Genomic DNA, 17,090 nt, shown 5'->3' with positions numbered 1-17,090 from the left:
TACTGACAAAAATATTGCTAATTTTCAGCACCATGGCAGAAATATGTGGGGTCATGAAAATGGCGTGATTGGGGAAATTTAAAAAGCACTGTGGGTTTTATTTACTAAAGGCAAAAGTGCACCTGAAACTGCACTTGGAGTGCAAAGTGGATTTGCCTTTAGTAAATAACACCCATTGTCACAGAAAACAACAACTTTACTACAAATACTGCTTTTGCGCATTGAAAAGGGAAGCCACACATTGTTGATAATTTAACTTTTTACTCAAAGCACATTCACGTGTGCTTTTAGAAAAAGGTTTTACAACAAACCAACATAATTGGTGTATATAAAACAATATTTTTGGTAACATTTTTCTAACTTGCTTTTTTTGTGTAAACGGGCATGTATCAAAGCATAACATACAGAACAAAGGTACAATTTTAACTTGGTACATCACTAGCCTTTACTGCTTCTAGATTGAGGCCTATATTGGGACAAGATTAGGAGAGTTTAGCCTGACATTAGGGTTTGTCTTATGTTGTGTCTTGCAGGTAAAATAATATGGATGGGTTTAATGACCACAGCTTTCTCCCCCTGTTCATCGACAAGTACAGGGAGCTGCCCTATCTGTGGCAAGCTACACATCCCCACTACAGCAACAAATGAAAGAGGCAGGCAGCGACGGAGAAACTGCTGGAGTTTGTGAAGCCAGTGGTCCCCAGGGCAGACATCACCTATTTAAAAAAATAAAATTGGTGGCCTGAGGAGTACATATCTGAGGGAGAAGGTGAAAGTCCATGAAAACTGGAGCAGCAACAGATGACGTTTATGTCCCCAGGCTGTGGTACTATGAGAGGATGCATTTTCTGTCAGACCAGGCTGAGGTCAGGGAATCCATCTCTACTCTTCCTTCCACGCTTTCTTCTACGCTTCATTCCACCCCTTCTGAGACTTTCGGCGCCCAACCTGGGCCTTCCAGACAGGAAGAACTGGAGGATCCCAGCTTGAGTCAGGTATAGTATTGTTCTACATATTTTTGGAGTAAAAATGAATGATGTTAACTTGATTTTTGCTCACCAATTGCTAATTTTAGAAAGTGATTCACATATCAATAGACAGCAGTGGCCAAAATATTTGGGCCAAGAATGAAAAATGCTGGGCTCAGAATGATGTCTTTTCTATTTGTTAACAATTTGCAACAGTCAAGAGCTGAAAATTGTGCGTGTTTGATGAACTAAAAACTAAAACGATGTCCCTTTTTCATACACATGAAGACCTCAGCCAGGAGGAGGGTGTGGAATGCAGCAGCCAGGAGGTGGCTGTGGAACATGGCAGCCAGGAGGAGGCAGGGGTAAGTGGCAGCCAAGAGGTGGGCAGGCCTAGGAGCCTAACTGAATCACAAGTCCCTCCCTTCCGCCTTCCACCCAAAAGGGCCAGAAAGGGGGGAATGTGGAGGAGTCGGCTCTCAAGCTAGTTGGGGAGGCTTCAGTGACCCTCAAAGTCACCCCCACATATCGAGAAGCCTTTGCCGCCTTGGCTGCCTGCAAACTCCAGCAAATGGAGGAGGGGCAACACCTCATGTGTGAGGAGCTAATTGTCCAAACACTCAATAAGGGGTTGAAGGACCAAATCACACAAAGAACACACTTGTGTGATTTTTACCATGCTCCTCCTCCTCCTCCTGCCACACCTCCAGCACTACAGCCTGGATGGAAGCGTGGAAGGAAGACCAGAGAGTGATGACCTGGGTTCAGTCTGGTCAGACAGAAGATGCAGGCTCTTGTATGACCACAGCCTGGGGACATAGATGTCATCTGCTGCTGTTCCGGGTTTCTTGGACTTCAGGACCAGACTGTTCTCCCTCAGATATGTACTCCTCAGGCCACCAATTTTTGCGTTTAAATAGTTGATGTTTGCTCTGGGGGCCAAAGGGTTCGCTAATTTCCCCAGTTTCTCCAGCGCTGCCACCCTCTTTATTTGTTTATGACATCTAAATAAAGGTTTTTTTGGGTTCAAGAAATACTTGCCTATGTGTTTTACTTCAAAAAGGACAGTTTATTTGTGAGTAGGCAGGTACATTTCAAAAATACAAAGTCAAATTAAACAAGGGGCACCAACACCAAACAACCTCCTAGAGATTAAAAAATAAAACAATAAAATAAAAAGATAATAATGGCGTTGTGGTAAGTTGACACACAAAACACACCAAAAAAATTAAAGATGAGCAAAATGTCAAAAAAGGAGATCTTGATTAAAAAAACCAACCACAAAATTTAAACCAAAAAAAAATGATTGGGGAGATGTGACGAATAAAAATATTGTATTCATGAAAAAAGAGGAAAAAGAATAAAGAAATAAGTTTTGGAGAAGTGTGTGTATAAATATGAGCAGCAAAACAACTTCATTCTTGTAGCATTATAAAGAAAAAGAGAATGCTCTGCATTAAACAATTTTTAACATTGCAGCGTGACGAATGTGCTATATCGATTATGAACGGTAGTTTTACCTGACCGAGCACTTCCGTCTCAGAATTTATTCTGAGCATGCGTGGCACTTTGTCCGTCGGACTAGGCTACACACGATCGGAACTGACACGCGTGGGATCATGTTGTCGGAAAACTTTATATCCAGCTCTCAAACTTTTTTGGTCGGACAATCCGACGGAATTTCCGACAGTGTGTACAAGGGCTAAGACAGGTTGTCTGTGGGTTGGTGGTAAATTAAGCTTGGCCTTTGCCTTGGATTTATCCTTGGCTTTTTTTGTACCTGTTGGTAGCCTTCCAATGCTTCTTACTGCAATAGCCAGCTATATATGGGAGCAAGTGGCATCTTTTTTGTATCACTGTTGTGTTTTTTTGTCAGGCAACGCACTGACACCATTGCAGCCATTGTTCTATATACTGGGTGTTCAGTGTTGCCCTGCACCTTTAAGAAGGGGTGGCTCCCCTCCGGTCCACCTGCTCTCACCTATCCATCAGAATGCATGTGCCTCCACTGTGGGGACACTTATAAATTAGTGTTAGGTACCACAGATACCAGGGTGCCTTGACGAGGCTCTGTGGCTTACGCATGCATTTACAAATGTGTGCAGACTAAACCCCTTTGCTTTTAACGCATACTGTTAGACAGGTTATTTGGTTGTCTGCGGGCTGGTGGTAAGATAAGCTTGATTTTTCCCTTGAAGGAGTTGGCTTAGAGTTCTATCTGTGACTTCTGCAGACAGCAGAAGGATCCATCAAAAAGGTACCACACTTGGTGATTTGGATTCAGGTGAGTACACACTGTAGAAGGATGTGATTTGTTCATTGTTCATGTTTGAGGTTTACAACCACTTTAAAGGATAAGCTCACCTTTTAAGAAAAAAAAAACAATAAATGCATATATTTTTGTAGAAACAAAATGTGCATTCATTTTATTAATTTCAGGAGCCTGAAAAGCATAGCACAGTGATCAGTGGATCAGGGTACAATATCAGGCTTCTGCAGACAAGCCCTGCAGCTTTCAGCGTGTACCTCTGATTCAGCTTCAGGGCTTGTGAATGAACTATGAGAGTGCTCATCAGCGCCCTCGCAGTCCATTCCGATGTACAAGCCATTGGCCGCGGTGTCTGAAGGTAATTGTAGTCTATTCATTCACAGTAAACTGTAAATGAATGATGCAGCTGTGTGGGCAGAGTCCTGCATAGCCAGGCTGTTTTTAAATTGTGACATCAGGTGTGGGGAGAGGATCCCCTGCCTGTTATCACACTGAGTTAGGGAGCAGGGGGATGATACCCCGATGAAGTCACGTGGGGATTGAGCGATAGGCAAAACCGGACGTGACGCAGGAATACGAGCTCGCCGTTTATTAATTCCTTTTAAAAAGGAGGTACCATTCACCATAAGCAAACACCAGTCAGACCTACCAGAGAAGGACCCCCGGAGGCCGTTTGAAGCACTTGGCTAAGATTTTTCATGCTGTTACTTTACAACAGTAAAGTAAGAGGCTTGTGCACACAGAGGTATCAGCCATTCATTCACTGTTCTTGGTGAAGGGATTCATCAAGAGATGCACCACTTTTTTAACACTGAGTACGAGTATCGATACCAATTACTGATACCTATCGCCTAGAAAGAGTAGGCGATGGGGGGGGGTGTATGTTAGGGCGTTGGGTGAGGCTGGATGGGGGCAGGGTGGAAGTAGAAGGGTTAGTGAGGGCAGGGTAGTTGGGGGTGGGGTGAAATAAGGATTATGGGGTGAGAGAGTTGGGATGGAAAAGGCAGTGATCGCTGGGGGGGGGGGGAGGGTGGGAATGGGAGGGTCATTGGGAGACATGGGGGCAGAGGTGACAGCTGGTGGAGGGAATGAGGATGCAACACAGGGAAGGCACAGAACAGGAGGCAGGAGGGCATAGTACAAGGGGTTAGGGGGGCACAGTACAGGGGGTTAGGAGGGCAGGGTTCAGGCACATTACATGCAGGGTTCAGGGACATTACATGCAGAGTGTAGGGTTCAGGCACATTACATGCAGAGTGCAGGGTTTAGGCACATTACATGCAGAGTGCAGGGTTTAGGCACATTACATGCAGAGTGCAGGGTTCCGGCAAATTACATGCAGAGTTCAGCCACAGAACATGCAGGGTTCAGGCACAGAATATGCAGAGTGCAGGGTCCAGGTAGAGAACATGTAGGGTCCAGGTAGAGAACATGTAGGGTCCAGGCAGAGAACATGTAGGGTCCAGGCAGAGAACATGCAGGGTCCAGGCACAGAACATGCAGGGTCCAGGCACATTACATGCAGAGTGCAGGCACATTACATGCAGGGTCCAGGCACATTACATGCAGAATGCAGGGTCCAGACACATCACATCCAGAGTGCAGGGTCCAGACACATCAGATCCAGAGTGCAGGGTCCAGACACATCAGATCCAGAGTGCAGGGTCCAGACACATCACATCCAGAGTGCAGGGTCCAGACACATCACATCCAGAGTGCAGGGTCCAGGCACATCACATCCAGAGTGCAGGGTCCAGGCACATCACATCCAAAGTGCAGGGCCCAGGCACATCACATCCAGAGTGCAGGGTCCAGGCGCATCACATCCAGAGTGCAGGGTCCAGGCGCATCACATCCAGAGTGCAGGGTCCAGGCGCATCACATCCAGAGTGCAGGGTCCAGGCGCATCACATCCAGAGTGCAGGGTCCAGGCGCATCACATCCAGAGTGCAGGGTCCAGGCGCATCACATCCAGAGTGCAGGGTCCAGGCGCATCACATCCAGAGTGCAGGGTCCAGGCGCATCACATCCAGAGTGCAGGGTCCAGGCGCATCACATCCAGAGTGCAGGGTCCAGGCGCATCACATCCAGAGTGCAGGGTCCAGGCGCATCACATCCAGAGTGAAGGGTCCAGGCGCATCACATCCAGAGTGCAGGGTCCAGGCGCATCACATGCAGAGTGCAGGGTCCAGGCGCATCACATGCAGAGTGCAGGGTCCAGGCGCATCACATGCAGAGTGCAGGGTCCAGGCGCATCACATGCAGAGTGCAGGGTCCAGGCGCATCACATGCAGAGTGCAGGGTCCAAGCGCATCAAATGCAGAGTGCAGGGTCCAGGCGCATCACATGCAGAGTGCAGGGTCCAGGCGCATCACATGCAGAGTGCAGGGTCCAGGCGCATCACATGCAGAGTGCAGGGTCCAGGCGCATCACATGCAGAGTGCAGGGTCCAGGCGCATCACATGCAGAGTGCAGGGTCCAGGCGCATTACATGCAGGGTTCAGGGTTAAGGCGCATTGCATGCAGGGTTCAGGCACATTACATACAGACTACAGGGTCCAGACACATTACATGCAGAGTGCAGGGTCCAGGCACATTACATGCAGAGTGCAGGGTCCAGGCACATTACATGCAGAGTGCAGGGTCCAGGCACATTACATGCAGAGTGCAGGGTCCAGGCACATTACATGCAGAGTGCAGGGTCCAGGCACATTACATGCAGAGTGCAGGGTCCAGGCACATTACATGCAGGGTTAAGGCCCATTGCATGCAGAGTTCAGGCACATTACATACAAAGTACAGGGTTCAGGTACATTACATGCAGAGTGCAAGGTTCAGTTCTCCTCCACCACTTCTTTCCACTGCATTCTCATCCACGTGATCCCCCATCCACCCCTCCTCAGCTCTGACTCATGCTCACACCTCCTCTACTGGCTTCATCTTCCCCCTCCCTTGAAAGCTACATTGTGCACATGCCTTACCTATCATTGTTGTACTAATATAAAGTACCTGGATGTCTCTTGCACAGACATCCCCTACTGCAAGCCCTGCCTCTATGCAGCCAGATCATTCCGGGGGCGTTGGCATTCAGGGTCAAGTCAGAGAAAGTGCATCCTACCTTCTGAGGCTCCCCTCTCACCCCTGACCATACTAGATGGGACACCAGCATCTCCCTTGTCACCACACTGTACTCAGGGAGACAAACTATCAAAAAGCCCTGATCCTAGTACAGGTGAAGCTGACAGGCTGCAACTGATGTGTCCAGTTCAGGTCACTTCTGGTAGCGGGTTAGGGTATTGGAGCATTTTCGCGAGTGCAGATACTTGCCAAAATGCCTAGTATCTGCACCGATACCAGTATCGGTATAGGAGCAACCCTAAATTCATCACTTACCGATCAACCTTTGATTGACTTATGAAATACTATTTTGTTTAATGCTATTTTGTGCATAGCATGGCACTTGGAACATTTGATTTTATTGCACTTTATTTATTCATCTGCCTGCTATTTTTACACATGTATACCATGTTTGTCACCAATTTACCTTGAAACACATTTACACTTTGTTTGCACAAGTTTATTGTGGGGTTATTTAAACACTTGCATTTATTGATGCTCTTTGCACTTGCACTTTAAGCGGAAGTTTTTCAACTATTGCATACTATCTGGTATTCAACAGCGCAGCACCACTATTATTACAACTTCATGCCACGACTATGAGTAGATCCAGAAATATAGATAACTGAAACTGTATGCAAATTTAAACTTTTCCTGTGATGTTGATCAGTGAGGCAACATATAATAAAAGACCAATAGGGAGGGTGAGGGACATTGCTCACCTTTTACAGCAGAAGTCAAAAGTTAAATAACAATCCAGCTTCCCTTATCTCTAAATTTGCCAATCATCTTAACAGGCAGTTACTGTAACTTCTACATTTTTATTGTATGCTCAGGATTACTTTTAAAATGCTTGAATTCTGCTCCAACTGCACAGCTTACAGCTATAAACACCATACAGCTGGCCTGCTCTAATATTAATAGCCACTCATCTTCCCACAGACATTAAAGTGGAATTTGGGAAAATAATACAATAACGCTACCCATATGATTCTAAGCTAGAATAAAAAGATAACATATACGAACCACCTATTGTTCAAATATTGTACAAGAATCCTGTGTATAACGTGACAATGAGTGAAAAAATGTGATAAGGTTCAAAATGGATATAAGTCCACAATTGAACAATGATAACCAAAGAAAAATCATTCTAATACAAAAGAAAAACACTGCGCTAATATAATAAATAATAAGTGGTGAATTCGCTGACAAGCAAAACTTATAATACTCCTGTGGAAAGCACAGCCAAGCTGCTAGCACACAAACAAACCAAGTTAAAAACAGAAAATATATGAATAAGTGCAGTGCTTCAAAGCACTTATGTAAATAAGTGTCAGTATAATGAAAGTGAAAATAATCCCGTGACAATAACAAAGAGTCCACTAAAGTCCAAAGGGGGTGTAGACAATCTCTAAGCCCTTGGACACACGGTCGGACATTCCGATGGACCGTGTTGTCGGATAATCCGACAGTGTGTGGGCTCCATCTGCCTGTTTCCGTTGGAGTATCCGACGGACCAAGTTTTCCAGCTGGGCTATAAAATTTTCAGACAACATGATCCAATCGGACTTTGTCCGATCATGTGTAGAGAATTCCGATCGGACAAACTGACGCATGCTCAGATCAAATTCCTAGACCAAAGCTATTGGCTACTAGCCTGAACGTAGTCCCGTCCTAACTAAATAACGTCATCACGTTAAGTACGATCGGATTTTCTGACAACTTTGTCCGACTGTGTGTATGCAACAGTTTCGGACAAAATCCGACAGATTTGGTTGTCGGAATGTCCGGCCGTGTGTACAAGGGCTAAGACAATCTCCATGGACTTCAAAGTGGCGTGTTTGGGACTTCTGAAGTAGTCAGATGTCATTCCTGGAATAATGACTCTCAACCTTCTCAGACCTCAGAACCTCTTGAGAACGAATTATAAGACCATTAAAGAAGGTAGATACTCTTACCAGATGAGTTGGACACATCCACCATATAGTAGTGTGTCGTGTAGGGCTTGTAGGGGGCACCAATGCCACCCAAGATGCGACTCGCCGGATGATGGTTCCTCTCAGAATTCCTCGTAGTCTCCAATTAGAAGAAGCGGATACACCTTCCGAGCCGTGGATAACTGCGGAACTTGGCACCAGGTATCTCGTGGGAGTTCACCATAAGGAGGACAAAGCATAAAAGACACCTCGCATGGTGAAATACAACCAGTAACGGTTTATTAAAAAAAGTCTAATTTAAAATCCATAAAAATCACGTGATAAAAAACAAAAATTGCAATGTGGGGGAGCAGAAAAATGCAGGTCCTACATGTTTCGACCACAAAGTCGTCTACTGGGGCATCCCACAACACACTACTATATGGTGGATGTGTCCAACTCATCTGGTAAGAGTATCCACCTTCTTTAATTGTCTTATAATTCGTTCTCAAGAGGTTCTGAGGTCTGAGAAGGTTGAGAGTCATTATTCCAGGAATGCCATCTGACTACTTCAGAAGTCCCAAACACACCACTTTGAAGTCCATGGAGATTGACTTAGAGATTGTCTACACCCCCTTTGGACTTTAGTAGACTCTTTGTTATTGTCACAGGATTATTTTCACTTTCATTATACTCACACTTATTTACATAGGTGCTCTGAAGCGCTGCACTTATTCATATATTTTCTGTTTTTAAAGACAAATCATTATTATGTCCATAAATAATTTATCAAAAAAATGAACATCAATATTAGTGAAATAACACATATAAAGTCCATAGGTGCCCAACGTAAATTAATTGAAAACCAAAACATTATAAACAAATGAGTATACACCAGTGCACTGTGAGATAAATGTCCATAAAATTGTCAAAAGGCCATCCTCAAACTCTATGAGCAAGAAACTGTGTCCACCACCAAACCAGCAAGAATAAACTCTTACCAAATCACCATGATCCCCCATAACAGAGGATTCTTTTACAATATTTGAACAGTAGGTGGTTGATATATATTATTTTTTATTCTATCTTACAATCATATGGGTAGCGCAATTCTATTCTTTTCCCATTTTCTTTTTTGTATTAATGTTATACTTGAGAATTGCAGCTCCCGAGTGATTGAATGGTTGGAAACAAGTTCCCCAGCCATTTACTTAGATTTATCCTAGTGCCGTTTATTTTATTCTTTTTCCATATTAAAGTGGAACTTACATAGAGTGAAACATAAAAAAATTACGGAAAAAAAAAAAGACTGAATAGTCCACTGAGTCTGCAATTTTTTTTTTTCCTTAACCTTATTGTCTGACTATAGATCTTTGTTTATCCCAAGCATGTTTTGAAGCCATTTACTGTTGACTGTCTCACTACCTCTGTTGGAAGTTTATTCCACTGTTCCTAATTATCCCACCCCTCTGGCACTAATTAAAAAAAAAATGGGGGGGGGGGGGGGGGGGTTTAGAAAAGTATTAAATGTTTATTGTATAACTATTAGAAAAGTTATTAGAAAAACAATAACCCAGAGACTGATTTTTAAAATGACTTCTGAGCATATTGTTGTATTAACTTGCTGTATCGTTTTGCTTTAATTAACTCCATAGTAAGTTGTAGGATGATTAGGCTTAACCATATATGGTAGACTGTACAGGAAACACTAATTAGCCAAATAAAGTACCATTTTGTACCAGGCACGCTATCTGTGTTTCCTCAGCCAATAGAAGCATTGAGGCTATATTATTGTTGGTATTAGGAGGGGTGTTATACATCGCTTTGTGTGATTCTTACTGCATCTTTTGGCTTGTAAGCTTCATCCTTTTGTGTGATACATCAGAAATATATTGTCTGCTTCTCAATACACCTGGAGTTTGACTGATCACAAGAGAAGAATAATCCTAACAGGGGGTATCTAGTTTTGATAGCCTAGGCGATCCCAGGGTAAGTTCGAACCCCCCCTCCAACACCTCCTGGAACCAGGGGCGGCCCGGGCATTGTGGGGGCATGGCCGCTGCGCCCCATCCCCTGGGGAGGGGGTGGTAATTTTTGAAGCACCTGATTAGAGAGTGCGCCCTGATCTCACCCAATTGTGTGATGATGGCAAATGAATTTTTACTATTTTCACACTAACACTCCTCCCTGTCAATCAGGGAGCAGGTCGTCAGACCTGTTTCCCGATTGGCCAAAGCACCAGGGCATCCTATTGGATGCTTGGTGCTTAGGAAGAGGTGGCACAGAGGAGACACGGGGACGGACATCCCCGCCGCCATTACTACTCTGATGGACTCAGGACTGGCGGTAAGTGCCAGACCACCTTTGGAGGGGGGGTGCCATCAGAGAGCCGCGAGCAGGGGGACCCGTCAGAGCCGCAAAGGGGATGCAAGTGGCTGCATTTGATGGGCACAAGTGGCTGCATATGGTGGGCACAAGTGGCTGCGTTTGACGGGCACAAGTGGCTGCGTTTGACGGGCACAAGTGGCTGCATATGATGGGCACAGGTGGCTGCATATGATGGGCACAGTGGCTGCATTTGATGGGCACAGTGAGGCTGCCATTGATGGGGGGGGTTTAGTATTTTTTGGTTTGTTTGCGCCCCCCCCCCCCCAAGAAATTTTGAACACCAGCCACCACTGCCTGGAACATGTCAAATATATCAGCAGGCTGCAGGACAGAACCATTTATAGGGAGCAACGTTGTGGGGAGGCAGCTGTGGAGCCTCAACAAGTCACAGCTGGCTTCCACACAGTCAACATGGCAGAGCCAGGGACCCAAAGACTGGTGAAGAACTCCGCAGTGTGAGAACAGCACTGGATCCATAGACTGGTAAGTGTCCGTTTAATAAAAGTTAGCAGCTAAAGTATTTCTAGCTGCTGACTTTTATTTATCTGTTTTTTTTAAATGACCGAAGATCCTCTTTAAGCACAGCAAATACAACTCTCCCTTGACATTGCATTTACTTGTAGTTTGGAGAAGTTTCCATTCTAAATGTAAATTTGATTCTGTCCCATTGCGTCTAGAAGATATGTTCTCAAATCCCATGTTTAAGCCTGGAATAAATAGACACTTTTTCCTGTTGGGTAATGAATAAACAATGGGTGTCCCAATAATTACACAAAATTCTCTGATTTCAATCATCTCTTGTAATTATCTGGCTGTTTCTGAAATGCAAGAGGGCAAATTTATAAAGTCTTACTGTGAGCAGGTGCCAATCTTTCCCTCTTCTATAGAAAATGTGCAGAATCCAGAGTCCAGCAATATCATGCAAGGATTGTAGCAGGTCCTGGCAATCATGGCCAAACAGGTAAATATCTATGTGCCAATCTGTATTATCCAATCATTGTGCAATTCAGACAAAACAATCAAATCGGTAAACCATCAAATAGGCATAACTTCTTTCTGACTGATTTAGATCCGATTTGATCAAACTAAGTTGATTAACCAGTGTGGAAAATTACGGATTTTGTGGCATCGATTGACAGCACTAAGATGCTTTGTTCATGAAATTTATTGTATTTGATCAATCGTATTTTGAGATTTTATGGTGAAAACGGAGATGTGATGAATAACCTATGATCATATCGTCCAGTTATCGCTTGAAATGAATTTCCCTGTGTGTGTCGTATCAATCCAATGGTTTGTTGACTATAGATCGATTATTCCTATTCAGAGATATCTATCATTTGTAGAAGCATGTATGGCCACTATTAGAGTCTTACCTGCTATAGATTCATACAGCCTGCTAATAACCTAGCCATATTTTCAAAAACATGTATTTTTTTTTAAGTTTCACAATATGTCAAAATTCAGTTCACCTTTTTCAATTTGGTAAAAAATAGTTAGCAAACTTTTTTTTTTTTTTTTTTTTTTAACAGCTTACAGAAAACCTGACAAATGTATTTCTTTATCTGATTATTAATGAATAAGTACATAAAGAGGGTTAGAATGCATTCATTACCTTCACTTTATAAGATGTGCTGTGTTTTTTAAATACTCTGGGAGTTTTCTAGCCTGCTGCCAGCCAGCACACTAGTGGGAACAAGTCTTGTTATAGTAGTTGTAAATCTCTGACTTGAAATATGAACAAAGCATATACTTTTATAGTGTGTACTTGTCTCAATCCAGAGTATTAAGCGTCATTTCTGTCTGCTGCCTTGTTCCTCTGCTATCTGCATGAGTCACTTCTGACAAGCTTTCCTGTCACCAAGAGGTTAAAAGGAACAGGGGATGGAGCTCCAGCATACAGCTTGTGATTGACTGCTGCAGTTCTGTTCCTGTGTGCTGTGTGAAGGGGGAGGGGTATGTCTCTTCCCTCCAATAAGCTCTCACTGCATTCTGCCAAATATAACTTCAGCTCCTGTTCCCTGCTTTCTAAAAACTCAGAAAAGCTGTATAAATTCTGGACTTTAAATGGCTGCAGATAAACAAGTACAACTTATGTAGGAGCATTTGTTTAATCTATGTTTATCACCTGAGGCTGGTCACTTCACTGGGTATATGTAAGGGTTTACAACCGCTTTAAAACAATTGGTTGATTGTGTCTGTGCATTTAGCCTGTGCTGGAGGCATTCATGTGTATGTAATCCTAAAGGGTTTCATTGTGATGTCACTGTGAACTCCATCAGCAGACAAAGTAGCAGTGACATGGCCACTATGTATATCTCCCTTGGGTCCTATTCCAATAGCAAAAAATCACACATATGTATGTGTGTATATATATATATAGTTGCTTTCATAAGTTTACGTAACCTGGCAGAATTGATGATTTCTTGGCCATTTTTCAGAGAATATGAATGATAACGCTTCTTTCACTCATGGTTAGTGTTTGGCTGAAGCAATTTATTATCAATCAACTGTGTTTACTCTTTTTAATACCCCAGTTCTTAATACCGTGTATTGCCCCCTTTAACATCAATGACAGCTTGAAGTCTTTTGTGGCATTTCTGGAAGAGGCTCTTTATTTGCTCAGATGGTAAAGCTGCCCATTCCTCTTGGCAAAAAGCCTCCAGTTCCTGTAAATTCTTGGGCTGTCTTGTATGAACTGCACGTGTGAGATCTCCCCAGAGTGACTCAATGATATTGAGGTCAGAAAACTGAGATGGCCACTCCAGAACCTTCATTTTATTCTGCTGTAGCCAATGACAGGTCCACTTGGCCTTGTGTTTTGGATCATTGTCATGTTGGAATGTCCAAGTATGTCCCATGCCCAGCTTCCTGGCTGATGAATGCAAATGTTCCTCCGGTATTTTTTGATAACATACTGCATTCATCTTGCCATCAATTTTGACCAAATTTCCTGTGCCTTTGTAGTTCACCCATGCCCAAAACATCAGCGATCCACCTCTGTTTCACAGTTGGAATGGTGTACCTTTCATCATAGGCCTTGTTGACTCCTTTCCAAATGTAGTGTTCATGGTTGGGACAAAAAAGCTCAATTATGGTCTCATCACTACAAATGACTTTGTGCCAGAAGGTTTGAGACTTGTCTCTGTGCTGTTTGGCGTATTGTAAGTGGAATACTTTGTGGCATTTGCGTAGTAATGGCTTTCTTCTGGCGACTCGACCATGAAGCCCATCTTTCTTCACGTGCCTCCTTATTGTGCATCTTGAAACAGCCACACCACATGTTTTCAGAGAGTCCTGTATTTCACCTGAAGTTATTTGTGGGTTTTCCTTTGCATCCCAAAACAATTTTGATGGTAGTTGTGGCTGAAATTTTAGTTGGTCTACCTGACCATGGTTTGGTTTCAACAGAACTCCTCATTTTCCATTTCTTGATTAGAGTTTGAACACTGCTGATTGGCATTCTCAATTCTTTGGATAACTTTTTATCTCTTTCCTGTTTTATACAATCTAACTACCGTCTCCTGCATATCTTTTGACAATTATTTTGCTTTCCCCATGACTCAGAATCCAGAAACGTCAGTGCAGTACTTGATGAAAGATGCAAGGGTCTGTCAGGAGTCCAGAAACTCATTGACCTTTTATACACACACACACACACACACACACACACTAATTACAAGCAAATAGATCACAGGTGAGGATGGTTACATTTAATAGCCATTCAAACCCCATTGTGTCAACTTGTGTGCATGTTATCAGGCCAAAATCACCAGGGTGTGTAAACTTTTGCTCAGGGTCATTTGGGTAGTTTCTGTTGGCATTACGATTTAAAAAGAGTAAACACAGTTCATTGATATTAAATGGCTTCAGCCAAACACTAACCATGAGTGAAAGAAAAAGGTTTGTGTTCTCATTCATATTCTCTGAAAAATGGCCAAGAAATCATAAATTCTGCCAGGGTATGTAAACTTATGAGCACAACTGTAAATACTGTCTGTGCAAAGGATCTAACAATTAGTTATTTTCTAGAATGGAAATTTTATGATACTCTACTAAAATCATTTTATTTGTGCTGAATGGCATAAATCAACCTGCCTAATATGGTTTGATATAACAGATTTTAAAGAAGATCCCACATCCCTGCCTCCATAGACAATTTGCATCCTTTTATTATTGTTTTTATATTTCTTTGTAATATGCGAATGATGTGAAATGCAATGAACGCCCTTTAAGACCATCTGTAAAACAGAACAGTGTATAATCCGGATGCTGAATGATAGTTATTTAAAAAGGCTGAATTTGAAACAGTTAAAAAAAACTAGAGGTTTTTTTATCCGTGATAGTGTATCCACATTTGGGATGGTATAATTATTTTGAGTGCCTTGGAGGGTGTGGGGACTCAAAAATTTACACTAAAAATGTTGTTGTACATCTTTCTGTACTGTCCTTTCCTTTGTGTGCTCAAGTTAGACTATAGCAGCTGTGCCAATGTGCAACACCTCATTCTACCATAGTCATTGTGGTGGAGCTGTGATTTCAAGTTTTCAAAAACAAAATCCACAAAGATGTGCACAGTATAGGGAGAGAACATGTAATCAAAGTAAAATCTTATAGGTTGAAGGTTTGAACTTGGGTCCTACACATAACTGGTGCCTTGTTTGAACAGTTTTTTCTACATGACTGACACTTTCAATTTAAGCCAGTCGTATTGTTTATTAAGGAAATAAGTCATTTTATCTTTACTCATAATTGTTAATTTTGGTTTATATTATAGCCTCATCCAAAGATACTTTTCTTATGGTTGCAATTTTGAAAGTTAGTCCTGCGGGATGAAGTGTTCGAAGTATGCATATATCTGTTTTGTCATACCTGACACTCAGTAATCCTGTTGGATAACCCCTTTGGGCACTATGTTCGATACATTTGATAGCCTTTTTCATAACATTTTCTTGGTGAAATATTATGAGATAGGTTCCTAAGTTTTTCCTCAATCTAACCAGTTACTTGGGTTGGGACTAGCATGTAGAGTGCTGTGATGCGTATGCATGGGCAATTTGTATGCACATATTGAGGCCAATGTAGACAGGAGTCGGTTAGCCTACTAGAATGGCCTTGCAGTGTGAGAGGAAATCAGTGCTGAAAAGGTTTACTTTACATTTAAAATAGTGTAGAGTTCAGGTAGTAGATGGGTAATATAACTGCAACAGTGCTTCATTTATTAACAAAGAAAGCTGAATTTCTTTAATGTTAGGCCAGGCCATTAGTAAACATGGATTTACCTCAGCAGAAATCTATAATGGGTTATATGGGCACTGTTGTTAATTATGAAATGTTGGATTGACAGTCAGAATGACACATGCCTTGATATCAACCATAAGCATGTTGAAGGAGGAGACAAATGCTCGTGACAACAGCCACCATCTATAAAGAATTTGCCACTGAACTGTCTGTGCAAATAAGCCAAAGTATCATCTGCCATGTTGGTAAAATACCCGCACATCTATGTAATAGTTCTATGGATAAAAAAAATTATTTGTATGAGTGATACGGCGCTTCTGTTGCTGTGCTCCAGCTCCCATCTGATCACCAGATGTCTAAGACTCTGCTGTCCCTAACCAGAAATGTAGGACTTTGATAAGCTTCTGTGCTTCTGAACTCTTGAAAAGGAAAGTTTGGTGTTCAAAACTTGTTATTCCAACATGTATTTTTTTTATTGTTGAATTTTGGATTTTTGTTATATTTCTCAGCCCCAACATAGTCAAATGAGATTTTCTATACAGGTAAATCAGACAGGGAAAGAAGGTAGATAGACCTTCCGATTGATAAAACAACTGTCCCCCTCTATTTGCCATCTGAGATAATTTAACCAAAGTTAGAACGATGGAAAATCTTTTTATACATACAATTACATATGGCCCATAAAAATACCTAAGGGGTGGGATACTGTATATGGGAGATGGAAAATGAGTGTTCTGTTGTACCCTATTGTTTAATAACTAAATGTTTTTCCTCCACTGTTGAGATTTTACCTTTATGTACAGTTGGAGGCATTACTTTATGATACTTGTGAGCCAGGGAGAAGAGTGATGGATACATTTTTTTTCCTTATAATGGCTCACTAATACTTAAGAATGCATCTCAAGCCTGGTTACCTTATCTGACCTAACGCTATAGCAATGATGGCGAACCTTGGCACCCCAGTTGTTTTGGAACTACATTTCCCATGATGCTCAACTACACTGCAGAGTGCATGAGCATCATGGGAAATGTAGTTCCAAAACATCTGGGGTGCCAAGGTTCGCCATCACTGCAACTATAGGAATGTCAATACCAACTGGCCCTTCAGGAATGTGTGCTGTCTTCCTTAAAAGGTAATGCTGCTTTTGTAAGGATTACGATTGGTCATTACTACCAATTATTCCTGTATAT

General features: G+C 42.5%; 1 long non-coding RNA gene across 1 annotated transcript in view; it reads left to right on the top strand.

The window, feature by feature from the left end:
* The window catches only part of LOC143964504 (uncharacterized), a 28,174-nt gene that overhangs the window by 9,446 nt on the left and 1,638 nt on the right, over nt 1–17,090 (top strand). The gene's annotated exons all lie outside the window — the stretch shown is intronic.

This window comes from Lithobates pipiens, unplaced genomic scaffold, assembly GCF_037356315.1.
Source record: "Lithobates pipiens isolate NorthernLeopardFrog02 unplaced genomic scaffold, aLitPip1_a1.2 Scaffold_8, whole genome shotgun sequence".
In the NCBI taxonomy this organism is placed as follows: Eukaryota; Metazoa; Chordata; class Amphibia; order Anura; family Ranidae; genus Lithobates; species Lithobates pipiens.
The sequence above is the reverse complement of the archived record's forward strand: the minus strand, read 5'-3'. Positions and strand labels throughout refer to the sequence as shown.